This window comes from Cupressus sempervirens, chromosome 7 (genome assembly GCF_028749045.1).
Source record: "Cupressus sempervirens isolate cs-2001-9-10 chromosome 7, ASM2874904v1, whole genome shotgun sequence".
In the NCBI taxonomy this organism is placed as follows: Eukaryota; Viridiplantae; Streptophyta; class Pinopsida; order Cupressales; family Cupressaceae; genus Cupressus; species Cupressus sempervirens.
This window is the reverse complement of record NC_143124.1, coordinates 21,079,236-21,093,486: the sequence shown is the minus strand read 5'-3', so window position 1 is coordinate 21,093,486 and position 14,251 is coordinate 21,079,236.

Genomic DNA, 14,251 nt, shown 5'->3' with positions numbered 1-14,251 from the left:
GAGATTCCAAAACTAGAAGGTCAAGCTTCTTTGGAGGCTTGTAGGAGTTAAACTGCCATCAAAATGCATTTCTAATTCATGGAAAGCTCTAAATTTAGAACTAGTAGTTAACTATCAGTGCACCTCTAAATTCTTCAAAACTCTTGGTGCACTTGTGGAGAAACACACCTTGGGAGAAGTGTACCTTGGAAGACAGGTCCAAAAAATAATTTTTTTTACCAAGTGTCAAAACTGAATTTCTAGCTTCTAGGTTTTGTTCCTCTTCATACCAAAGCTATGTTTGTGTATTTTATCTTGAATTTCTCTATGATCTTTGTCACTTGGGTTGCATCCAAAGATTCTAAAGCATCATATTTATCCTTTACTTTTTGTCAATAGTTTCCCACCTTTATGTGAGTCTCTACAAAATCTCCCAAATTCACATCCAATTCTAGCAATGCCTTTTTGGTCTTAAATATTTATCTAATATCTTCATTAGTGGAAACTTCTTCAAAAGTCTTCTAAGATTGTTCAACAACTGCTTGCACAATCATGATTTTATCCCTTGAATCATCTTCAAAAATATCAAGGCAAGCATCATTTTAATGTCTCTCTGCCTCCAAAATAAGCTCTTGGGCTTGACCCTTGATCTTATGAATATTTTCAAATAATATTTCCATTACTTTATTACCATCAACAATCATCTCAATCCAATCATCTATCTTATCCAACTCATCTACAATATATACATCGATCAACATCTGATACCTCTGACCTTTTATTGATTTTAATGCTTGCAGGTCTTTACCCCAGCTATGTATCTCATCCATCAACCCAAAATCCTAGTTTAATATAGAAACTAGTTTGTTTTCAATATCCTTCATGTGGTGCAATAACTTAAGATTTCCTTGTATGATCTACACACCTTTTTCTTCAAAACTTTCCTGCCATTACTAACAAGCCTTCAAAAAAGGGTCCAATTGTACATTCTCCTTATTCCTCCTATCAAATCTCACACCTAAAGTATCCTTAGGATTTTTAGGATCCATTGGACCAACTAATTCATGCAAATAACCTCTCAGGAGTTCATCTTGCTTATGGAGGTTTAACAATTCAGACTCATCCTGTACTAAGTGCCTAAACACTTATTTGATTCTCATAGTGACCATCGATTTGGTAGTATCCATATTGGTTTTTCCAAGCAAGACCTCTTTGATTTGATTATATTTTGGGGTCAAATCCTAAATATTTTCATGTAGAGTAGGGATAGCAACATGAGAAAACAAGTCCTAATTTTTCTCACTCATAACGTAGGCCAATGTTTAGGCATCACTTGTGGGTGGCTTAGGTTTCTTGAGAGATTCAATTAATTCTCTCATTCCCTTTTCCTTAGTACAATATAGATGCCTTTTCTATCTAATCATCACCTCTTTTCTAAACCATCTTGGAGTATCTTCCATCAGAGACTTATTCTTAGATGAAGAGGGAGCTTGTATTGCTAGACTATTTCCTTAATCACTCCTCTCTAGAGTTTTCTCCTTTTTACAGAGATGTATATTAGGTATATTTGTGTTTGTTGATTACACAATCCTCATCTTTGTATCTTGGGAATTTTTTTGAGGTTCCTCATCTATGTTCCCCTCTTGTGATACTTCATCTGTAGGTCTTTATTGTGGCTCCTATTCAGCTTGTGCTTGTATTTCATTACCTAGAGGGAGAGGAGTAATTTAACCTTTATCAGAGCAAGATAAATCTTGACTTGGTGATGGTGGAGAAATTAAAAGTCCTTATGGTTGAGGTGGCAATTGACTCCAATCCTCTTGTGGAGGCTGATTTGTCAGTGTATCCCTTATCTAATCTCCTACAAGTTGAGTGCCTATAGACATGAACTGAAAATCTGACATCTTAAAGACATTAGCCTCTTGATCCTCTTGCTCATAAATCCATTGTTGTAACTCATCCTCTAAATTTTTAACCTAAATAGGTTGTGCTAGAATGGATGGTGGTGTTATAGTGAAGCTCCTTCTCCATTCTAACTTTATAGCCCTAGCAAGACAAGGCCTTTGACTCAAGGGAAGGTTATCCTCTCCATCTTTAGTATCATGGTCTTCTTCCTTGAAGATAACTTCTAGGACTAATAGAAAAGGAATAACCTTTCTTATCACCTTTTATCTCCTTGTACTTTTAACTAGCATTTTCATCTTTCTTTTATTGGGAGCCAATGGAGAGGATTCTTTCTCTTGTGTAGATGGAGACACTTCCTATGATTTTGCCTTAACTCCTTGCCCTTGTTTTGGTCATGGCACTAGCAGATTATCCTGAGCCTGGATGACTTCTACATTTTCTACCCATTGGCTCCTAGGTGCTTGAGTTGCCTCATCTTCAGGCTCATCTTATTGAGGGGGATATCTTTTCCTTTTATTTTTACCCTTCTATTCCATGAAGTATCCAACTTCTCTATCAAGTTGATGCACTATTTTTGGCCTTATTGGAGACTGGGCTATGAATGTTGGCACTGTTACCTTTGCTCCTCTACCTTTCACTAGGTAGGTTGCAGCTTGGAAAACTATCATTTGTGGAATTGGATATAGCTCGAATGGTCTCCTAATCCATTCATTGGTTAATTGGATGATATGCCTCCCCTATCAATCTCTTCATTCATGATAGGCTGATCATATATCTTATCTCAATTATACAAGGTTTCTAAGACCTCTTCAATATCTTTCTACGCAATCTTTAATGGGATCTTCATTTTTAAGGAATTTCTAGTCAAATATAGAGTCATCCTACAATAATATTTTATTTGAATCTTGTAGTCACCTACCACATTCATCCAATGATCCTCTATGGAATCTTAGTGTTTGAGTTGTTTTCCTACCAAGTATTGAACTCTACCAATGTTATCAAAACATGGACGAGGGGAATTATAATCCTCCAAGGGATATTGATCCCATTCTAACTCAAAATTCACAATATTTTTGACACCAAATGGACCTATAGTGATGGGCCATACCTAGGTCTTCTTATGTTTCTTCCTAACTCTATCATATGCAGACAAGAGTTGTCATGCAATCTCTAGCAATATAAGTCTATCACACGGATACCTAGGAAACTTCTTTAGATTTATAGTTGTACTTACTACCCTTAAATATGTGAATGTCTTAAATTGGATGTAGTAGGCACCTATATTTTTAATCTTTTTTTCTACCTCTTCTAACATTATTTCTACACACTCTCCCTTAATGAACCAAATAACTACAAAAATGAAAGCACCATTCACTATTCTGTGTTTCTAGTTTTGATCTGAAAGCTTTTTCCTCACTAACTGGGGGTATACCACATAAGGCCATGCATTGGCATCTTGCAAGTTGCTCCTTTTAAAAATTTTTGGGAAATCTATAGCTCTTGCTACTAATAGATACACCAAATAAGATGTCATATAGAACCTTAGGCCATTTTTGACTACCATTAGCTATTCATCTAGACTCTCACTAGAAATTGAGGCCCAATCAATTGTCATCTTTTCCATTTTGATAGTTTCAATAAAGTGTACCATCCATATGTTTAAGTGTCCGACTATTGGTAATCCCATGATTCTTCTTAGGAGGACTATCGAATGTATGATATCATCCTTAGCCTCTTGTCATATCTACTTTCCCTGTTTTTCACCTAAGAGGAGTCTTATCAATGAGATATGAAGATTGAATGATTTTTGTGGTTTCTAGTTCATGCTCTCTATACCACCTTTCTACTTGATGGTATGTCAACTTAATGTACCGATCTACCCTCAAAAGATGGAAAAGTTTCTCTATATTCTTAGGCCTCAGATCTAGAATGATCTCTCCAGTTATGCTTTCTACCACCCTTTCCTTCAAGACATAATTCTTTGCCAATTCCATAACTCAAAAGATTGTACTGAAACTAGGTGTGAAGCAACATTTACTAACCTTGACCTTATAGGTGTACACACCATAGGCAGCCTCTCATTTGGTTTTTTTCATAGAACCATGAATGTATTCTATTCAATATGGCCTAGCTCAGTGTCTTGGATCTTTGAATGAGAATCCTAGAAGTGTGACTTTGATGGAACACCTTGAAATTTGTAGACCACTAGTTTTGGAGCCATCTTTGCAGTGAGGGAGGATGAGAAAGAAGCCATTTTATCTACTCAAAATAGACATCCCTTAGTATGGAAGGTTAAAAAAACTAATTTAAACAAACCCTAGTTGCTATAACAGACCTAGACCCAAAAACCTTAAATCCTAAAAACTATTCACAAAACACCTAAAAAACATATTTTACACCTCTATAAGACAAATTTTGGTGCACCTTGCACACCTTAAGGCACCTTAAGGGTGTTCAAGATGCACCTTTCCCTTTAATAAACCTTCAACACTAAGCGTGAGCACAGAGCACACCTTATGTGGTGCACTAGGTGTCCACCCTTATAGTGAAAAATAGTTGAACTGTGAAAGGGTGCACACATAGCACACTTAGTGGGGTGTATTTTGTGTGCAACCTTACTTTTAATGTGGGGATTCTTTGCTTTTGAAAGGTGTACATGTGCGCACCTTCCCCACATTAAAAGTAAGGTTGCACACAAAATACACCCCACTAAGTGTGCTATGTGTGTATTTTGTGCTATATGTGAAAGGGTGCACACATAGCACACTTAGTGGGGTGTATTTTGTGTGTAACCTTACTTTTAATGTGGGGATTCTTTGCTTTTGAAAGGTGTTCATGTGTGCACCTTGGATAGGTGCGCACATGCACACCTTTCACTTAGGTGAATACTTTGTTTATTTTTTAAGTTTTGTTAAATTATTGCAAACAAAATGGTACACACCTTCCAAGGTGCACAAGGTGCACACCTTTTTACTTAAATTTTTTTTTGCATTATGTGCAGGACATGAAGATTAGCACACCTTACCAATGTGGAGGTGCATTCACCGAAATGGAGAAGAATAAAATGAAGTGAAGAAGGGAGGTGGGGTCCTAGGCTTTATAGGCCTAAGATGTAGCACACCTTTGGAGATGCACACCTACACATGTGCATAGGTGCCCACTTCCAAAGGGAAGTGCTCCCACACTAGTGGACTTAGTGCACTAGTGCACATTGAGGGGTGTGTTAGGTGCGCTTATTGTGCTAGTGCATCCATTTCTATAAAAAAAATCATTTTTTCACCTTAAAATTTAAAATTTTGGCAAATGGATTTTTTAATCAAAGGGGTAGACTAGGCTTAAACACTAGATATAACCCTAAAAAAACTCAAACCTCAGACTAAGATTCTAGAAAGAAAAATTTTTTACTAGGGGGTCCCCTATTTCTATAAGAAATGGGGCATGCATTGTGAAACCACAATACCTAGTTCTACATTTGGCACCATGTTGGTTCCACTTCCTAACTCTCTAATAGTTGTAGACACCCACAAACTTTTCCCAGGTCTTTAACTTGCTATTATACCACTCTAATGTGATAAAAAAATCTTGCTCACAAACCCTAAGCTCTCTAAGGTCTTCTTAAGTCTTGGACACCTAATCAAATACCTTTCACACCCTATTCCTCTACAAATTCCATAAAAGAGATCCAACTTTTTCAACTGGTGCACATCAACAAGTTAGTACAATGTTGCTCAAACGTCCACAAAAACACAAATAACCCCAATGCTTCTTGGACATTTCTATTTGGTCAAATGAATACCTAGGAATGACTTAGGTTACTCATCAACATACTAAACCCAAATCAAGTCCAAAACCCTATTAAAGTTGCAATCTACTGGTCTATTTGTGCTTAGGAGCTTAGAAAAAGGCTACAAGAATTAGCCCTTCAAATGCACTAAAATTGAGATATTTTGAAAAATACCTTAACAATGCCCAAGAAAACCACCTTTTTGGATACCCTTTTTTGATTAATTAAATATTATGTAACACTTAAGCCCCCAACTTCTCTATACAACCCACGCACAATTTTAGGCTTAATTTGAGGGTTTCTAGGATTTTGGTGTTGTTCAGGTTTTAAAAAGTTTAAAAGTCCTTAACATGAATCCTCCTATGTATTTGGGTTATCCCTTACCATATAATTAATCAACACATTCTTGGATTAAAGATTTAGACCTTTCAATCCACTCCAAATGCTCTTTTTCAGAATGTTGATCCGTAACCAAACATGGTTTTGTTTCCTAGGGCCTCACTCTAAAAATGAATTTTGTGCTAGCCTTGGGATTTCCTTTTCTATACATAATGTAAAAGGATTCTAGTCAAAAATTCCAAGAGGTGGTACCATGCATACATTGGAAGATGGCCCTAGCACTCCATTTTATGCTAGCTGCCGATTGAGAACAAAAAGTTGCTGGAACACAAAATAATTATCCTAAGCACTACAAACTCTATGAAACAACAACATTATATATATATATATATATATATATATATATATATATATATATATATATATATATATATATATATATATATACATGTGTATATATATATATACACATATATATATATATGTATATATATATATGTATATATATATGTATATATACACATATATATATATACATATATATATACATGTATATATATATATACATATATATATACATGTATATATATATGTATATATATATATACACATGTATATATACATGTATATATATATATATATATACATATATATATATACATATATATATATATATATACATATAGATATATATATATATATATACATATATATATACTAGATATATATATATATATATATATATATATATATATATATATATATGTATATATATATATGTATATATATATATATATATATATATATGTGTGTGTGTATATATATATGTATATAAAGGGAAACCTCCACTAACACTTCCAACTTAGAAAACCTTATATTTGATTTGTACAAAGCATGAAAAAAACTCAAAACCAAGAACTATTGTAATAAAGAAAATGTTGATCACAGTCCATACATTGTCATTACTCATTCTTCCAAGCTCTTGAAAAGGTTTAGTTCAAAATTATATAGGCTTGGAATGTATTTTTACAACAAATTTAAGTGGTTCAAGGGATCCCATGAAGAAGTTTCTCCTTTTGCATAAAAGTTGCAAAAGTTGTCAATGACATATAAATGTACCTTCACCCTATACAATATTACTCTACCACATTCTTCTCTTTGTGTTGTTGAGCTTTTTTTTCTTCGTGAAGTTATGGCAGAAGCAAATGCAAGAGAGCAGAAAGATGGTGAGATCTTCGGTTTGGATGGCAAGGAAATTGAAGCGAAAATGGTGGGTTCTAAAGACTCCAGTGAAGCAAATGATACAGTGCAAGAGTGTTTGATAAAAAGTATTCTTCCGTGTGAAGTAATACCGGCGACAAATGAAGAAGAGAAGAAGAATGAAGAGGAAAGCCATGAGGAGAAAACCAGTCTTGCAGATCCACATGTTAATGGAAATGTGGAAAATGTTCTTCCTCCAGCTGCGGTGGAGCTCAATGACCCAAATGAGAGTGAAGGGATAACGGATGAGAAGGGATCAATTATAAAACCCAATCTCACAAGCATATCTTCGTCTACTACTGTAACTTCTCTTTAACTTCTTAGCCCAGTTTGTTTAATTTGATTGTTTTGAACGATAGAATAATATTTTGAGAATCACAATCTAATTTCCTGCTTTATATTATATGTTGGGATGTCTATATGCGCAGCCTATTGATGAGGAAGTGGGAAACAAAGAGAAGAATATGAAAGACGCTCTTAAGAAGAAGACTGGATAAAAGATTCTAGGACATCCTGAAATTAGTGAAGCTGAAGAATTATAAGGCACTAAAGAAGCTTGGAGGACAATAACCAATAAAACTTTTAAAAGTGATAATGTAATGACTGGACATGATGTTACATTCATTTTTGGAGTTTTTATGTGTGGTTTGTGTTATTTCTGGAATAATAATTTAATAATATTTATGTTCTCTTGCACTCAAATTCTCTTTAGTGTACCATTCTATGTTGAATGTCCATGTATTAGTGAATCTATTTACTAGCTTATATATATTATATATATATAAAATAAGTCGAGAGATATCCTTCTCGAGGCGCTTATTAAACTGAGTGAGATTATGAAAATAGGCACCTCGAGAAGGATATCTCTCGGCTTATTTTATATATATAAAATATATATAAGCTAGCCGCACTCGCGATGGAAGAATGAAAGACATTATTGTTATTAATCTACTGGAATAGATAAAAATTATAAAATATATTTTATAATACATTATATAATTTATATGTTCAATTAAAAAATATGCTTAATGTAATAGATTCCCTTTGATTTTATTTTTTAAATCACCACATATATAATAATTACTATGAAAAAAATGTTATTCTTGTAATTAGAATTAAACTTTGGATCAAAATTAGAGTTTCCAATTGCATTAGTGTTAGCATAAGTTTTATCCTTAAAGCTAGATAATTATTTGCAATAGACCAAAGGTCACAGTGGGACTTAACCCCCACTTCCCTCCTTGCAACACTTATCACTATTATCCTCTCTTCCTTCCTTCATTACCATGTCCATCTATCCTATGCCTTAATTATTATATTAATCCCATCTCTTCCCTATTCCGTCTTTATCTTATATCCCTCCCCCTCTCACTATCTATTCCTCTTGATTACCATATATCCATAGCCCATTTCTCTCACCCTTTGGGCCCTCTTCTCTCTCTTTCTCCCTCATATGTGTCACATGCTAATTACTCTATTAAAAATTATCCCATCTCTCTCTCTCTCTCTCTCTCTCTCTCTCTCTCTCTCTCTATGATTCTCAAATTATCCTATTTTTTCTCTACCTCATATCTCTCTCTTTCTCTATCCATGTTGTCTCTTTCTCTTTCCCCTCTATTCCCTTTCTCTTGTTTCCCACCACATATTACCATCTCCCCCTGCTAATTACCATCTCTCTCTCTCTCTCTCTCTCTCTCTCTCTCTCTCTCTCTCTCTCTCTCTCTCTCTCTCTCTCTCTCTCTCTCTCCTCCTAATGTTATTATTGTCTACTCTACCTTTCTCATGTATCCTTATCTCATACCCTCTCTCAAATTGTCTACTTCATGCATCACCCACATCCCACCTCTCTCCTTCTCTCCTTATCACATCTAAATCTATTTTTTGGACCCTAGTTACAACATTTTTTGCCACCCCTTTTCCCATCTCCTCCTCCTACTAAAATTTTCATCTCTCTCTCTCTCTCTCTCTCTCTCTCTCTCTCTCTCTCTCTCTCTCTCTCTCTCTCTCTCTCGCTCACTCGCTCTCCAAAATTTCTCCCCCATCATCATTTCCATCCATTCAATGCCCTAATTATTCTCTTTCTCTCTACCTCATCTCTCACCCCTTTGATGTTGTCTCTTTCTACCTTATTCCTTCCCTCATTTCTCCCTTTCTCCTATTTCCACCCCTACTTACCACATCCTAGTCTTTATTACCATTTATCTTTACATCATCTCTCTCCCTCCCTACATCATTAATCTCTTTAAGTCTCTCTTCTCCCAAGTCCTCTCAAAATCTCTTCCCCCCATTTACGTTCTATATCTACCCCATATCTCTCACTCATGTATCTTTATCTCTCACAATATCTCTTGCACATGTCTCTCACCATATTTCCTCTTATCTAACTCTCATGTCCCCTCCTCATATATCTTTATCTCTCACATTCTTTCTATTTCTACCTCGTGTCTCTCATGTCCTCTCCCCCCCCCCATACCCTTTATCATGTCTCCTCTTATTATTACTATCTGCTCTTTTTGTCTCGTGTATCATTATCTCTCACTCTCTCACATAGTGTTTACTTCATACCTCACCCTTCTCCCCTTGTTACACTCTCTCTCACATGTCCCAGTCTATAATTACCACACCCCCTCCAGCCCTTATAATGTAGACCCTCCCCACTCCCCCACTCCTCTCTCTCTCTCTCTCTCTCTCTCTCTCTCTCTCTCTCTCTCTCTCTCTCTCCCCCCCCCTACCTTACATCCATAATCACTCTCACTGTCCATGATTGTCCATCATACTCTTGCTCTCCACATTAGTGTCTACATCTATTTTGGGCCTTATTTTTCTTTTTCTTATTTAGTTCATCTCTCAAGCTACTCCCTTCTACATAACTTCCTTATTTGAATATAACTTCCTAGATTTAAATCGATTTAGAGATTGCAAGTTAATTAGCTTATTAAAATAGCTAATGTTTTTTTTTTTTGGATAAATATAAGCTATAAATGCATTTAACTTTTGATTGGTAAATTAAACATGAATAAAAATTGAGGAATGATCATATCTATGTCTCAAATATGAGCTGAAATTTAATCATAATATTTTCTAGTATTAAATGGGTCGGTGCTTACGCCTCATTTTAGCTTGTGCTTGGTTTCAACTATTAAAAAACATATTCTTATATGTTTGATTTTACATAGTTTATGCTTAGTTTAAGTAAAAATGCATTTCTAAAATAGAAACCTATTTATATTTTTTGATAGATAAATACCCTTAAAATTTCTTTAATTATTTGCGATATAGACATCATCTATTTATCTCTACCTCCTACTTGTCACCCTCTCCCCCTTATTTGACTCTCTTTCACATGGCCCCCTCCTGCACACCCCCTCCTCTCTCTCTCTCTCTCTCTCTCTCTCTCTCTCTCTCTCTCTCTCTCTCTCTCTCTCTCTCTCTCTCTCTCTCCATCCATAATAATTCTCACTGTCCATCATTGTCGATCATACTCTTTCTCTCCACATCAGTGTCTACATCTATTTTAGGCCTTATTTTTCTTTTTCTTATTTAGTTCATCTATCAAGCTACTCCCCTTCTACATAACTTCCTTATTTAAATTAAACTTCCTAGATTTAAATAGATTTAGAGATTGCAAGTTAATTAGCTTATTAAAATAGCTAATGTATTTTTTTTGGGAGAAATATAAGCTATAATTGCATTTAACTGTTGATTGCTAAATTAAACATGAACAAAATTGAGGAAGGATCATATTGATGTCTCAAATATGAGCTGAAATTTAATCATAATATTTTCTAGTATTAAATGGGTTGGTGCTTATGCCTCATTCTAGCTTGTGCTTGGTTTCAACGATTAAAAAACATATTCTTATATGTTTGGTTTTACATAGTTTATGGTTAGTTTAAGTAAAAATGCATTTCTAGAATAGAAACCTATTTATATCTTTTGATAGATAAATACCCTTAAAATTTCTTTAATTATTTGTGATATAGACATCATCTATTTATCTCTACCTCCTACTTGTCACCCTCTCCCCCTTACTTGACTCTCTCTCACATGCCCCCCTCCCACACACCCCCCCCCCCCCCTCTCTCTCTCTCTCTCTCTCTCTCTCACACACACACACACACACACACACACACACACACACACACACACACACACCATCATCATCATCATACCTATCTACCTTGAACACTAATGATACCCTTTTTTGTGATCTATTTGATCTTGTCCCCTCATTTTCCTTGTCTACCTCATCTCCACTCTCCCACTTCTCCTTCTTTCTCTTTTTCCCACCTCTCACCATATCTCCCCCCTAATTTCCACCTATATATATCACATATATTTCACCCTCTCCCACTTATCTCACCCCTTCTCTAACATATTTCTCAACAACCCCCCTCCCTCTCTCTATTTACCATCTGTCTCTACCTCATGTCTCTCACCTTCTCTATATTTATTCACTCCCACATGTATCTTACATCTCTCATCTATCTCATATCTATGAATCTTCACTTTCTTTCTCTAACTTATCTCTCTCACTCGCCCCTTTCCCTTTGTCTGCCTCAAATTTTTGCCCATCATCATCTCCCTTTCTTCCATCTCCCTCCCCTCCCTATATCTTCCTTCCCCCTTGCCCCCTCCACCATCTCTCTATTCTTCATCCTCTCCCCCTCTCTCCCTCTCCTCCTAATCAACCTCTTACATGTGCTTTCTCCCCTCACTACTCTCAACATTACATTTTCCTCTCTCCATCTCTCACTCACATGTCCCTTCTATCCCCATCACTTCCTCCTTATTTACCCTCTAACTCTAGCTCATATCTCTCACCATATCTCACACATGTAACTGTGTAATTACCCTTCTCCCCTCTTCCATCTCCTATCACTATCTCTATGTATTATGAGTTTTAGTAATCCTCCTTGAGCTCTATCTTATCTATTTCCTTTTATTTACATTTGCATAAAATTTATTGTGGCATATTGCCATCTCTTGGCTCCAATTTACCCCCCTCTGTGTGTGTGTGTGTGTGTGTGGGCGTGCGCCTGCACGCACACACATGTACGTGTGCATGTGTGTGTGCGTGCGCGTGCGTGTGCATGTGCATTTGTGTGTGTGAGTGTGTGTGTGCATGCATGCATGTGCATGCATCATCAATTAGGTTTAGTAATATGGTTTAACATTTAGGATTAGGATTTTATCTTTTAAATAATAGGTTTGAAGTTAGCGCTTAAAATTTACTATTAAGATTAGGGTTCATTATCTTCATCATTGTCTGTTACCATTTAGGACTATGGTTTCAAGTAGGATTTATAATTTATCATATAAGATGTACATTCCATATTTAGATGTGAGCACGATTTTAGAAATTGGGGTGTAACATTCAAGATTAGGATTTACTATTTAATATTATAAATTTCCTTGATATTTGAGATTTAAGGTTTAACATTTGGAATGCGGGTTTACAAGTTGGGGTTAGGGTGACATTTAAATATTTTGTTTCTTAGATAGTTTGAGATGTTTCTTAAATATTTTGAGACAAATTGAGAATAGGTGTATCTAGAAAGATATCTTTCAATTTGTTTTAAAATTATAAATTAGTTTTGAGTTCACCAAATAGTATGTTACTTAAATGGCAGTGATGGTGTTCAAATTAAGGTTTAAAATTAGTTACTAAAACTCACGCTTTATAATTGATTAGGTGGTTCTAAAATCTTCTAAATCAAACATGTCCATAAATATTTAAAAAGAATAAAACTTCTATTTTTTCATAAAGAGCTTTTTAAATTATCAAGTTAAAAATGTACTTCATTACTTATCATTTTATTATTTCTTCTTAATTTTTTTTTTTACTTCCATACATTCTAATTTTAAAATAATTTCTATTATATTTTAAAAGCTTCCTATTTGATCAATTCAATGAATATTCAACTAAAATAGAATGTTTTCATAGTAACTTTACTAGCTTATATACATTTTTTATATAAGGTCAATGTGTCATACAGAAAAAAGGTTGAAAAGTTATGCTTTGAAAAAATGGTAAAACATTTTAAATGCAAAAGAACTCGATAGCACAGAAACATAAACCTCAAAAATTGGGATGATGACCTTTGTCTGAAGAGGGGTGTACACATCTTGCAAATCAAGAACCACAAGCATTGATGGCTGCACAAAGAAAGAAAGCTATGAAAATGATAGATATCAAAATTCAATAACAAATCTATGAAGAGATCACTAATACTAATGTTTAGATTCTCCAGTAGCTTGGTTGTTTATTCTCCTATAGATTATTAAGGGAGAAAGCAGCTTCAAGCCTTGTGTCACAGTTTATCTGAGGATGAATTTGGAGTCATCTCTGAAAAAGAAATCAGCTTATCTAAGAATGCAAATGGGATTGAGAATAAGTGAGGAAATAAAACAGAAGACAACTACTCCCAAAAGGAATCAGTTCAAAGGTTATCAATACTCGCAACTCTGATAACTACTATCACCTTCACTGTCGCTTTCACAAATCTAGGAGGAGTGAGCAGCGATAAAGGTATTCTGTATAGTTGAGATTACACTTTTCATACAAGAAAGAAAAAATTCAGCATGGCCTAAAGCAATGCTTGATGCATCAAAACCCTAGGAGGATCCATGGAGCGGAGAGATAAATGGTAAGGAACCACGTCAAATTAGGGAAAAACATTGTAAAACCTAAAATCTCAATGAAATCATTAAAAGATTAGGATACTGCACACAGTAGGGCAAATAAAAACAAAGAAAGCTCATTAATATATTATGCAACCACGACAAGTGTCTCACCTCAGTTAATGTGTTTGAGATGGTCCAAGGCTGTTAGCAGTTGATGTTTTCCAGCCTAAGCGATCTTTTTCCATTAGATTGAAAACCCAAAATCACAAAGACCATATTAATTGCACCAAACCAGAAAAGTATAATGCAAATACAGAGGAAATCGAGCAGAAATGATTAAACTTACAAGAGTCATTA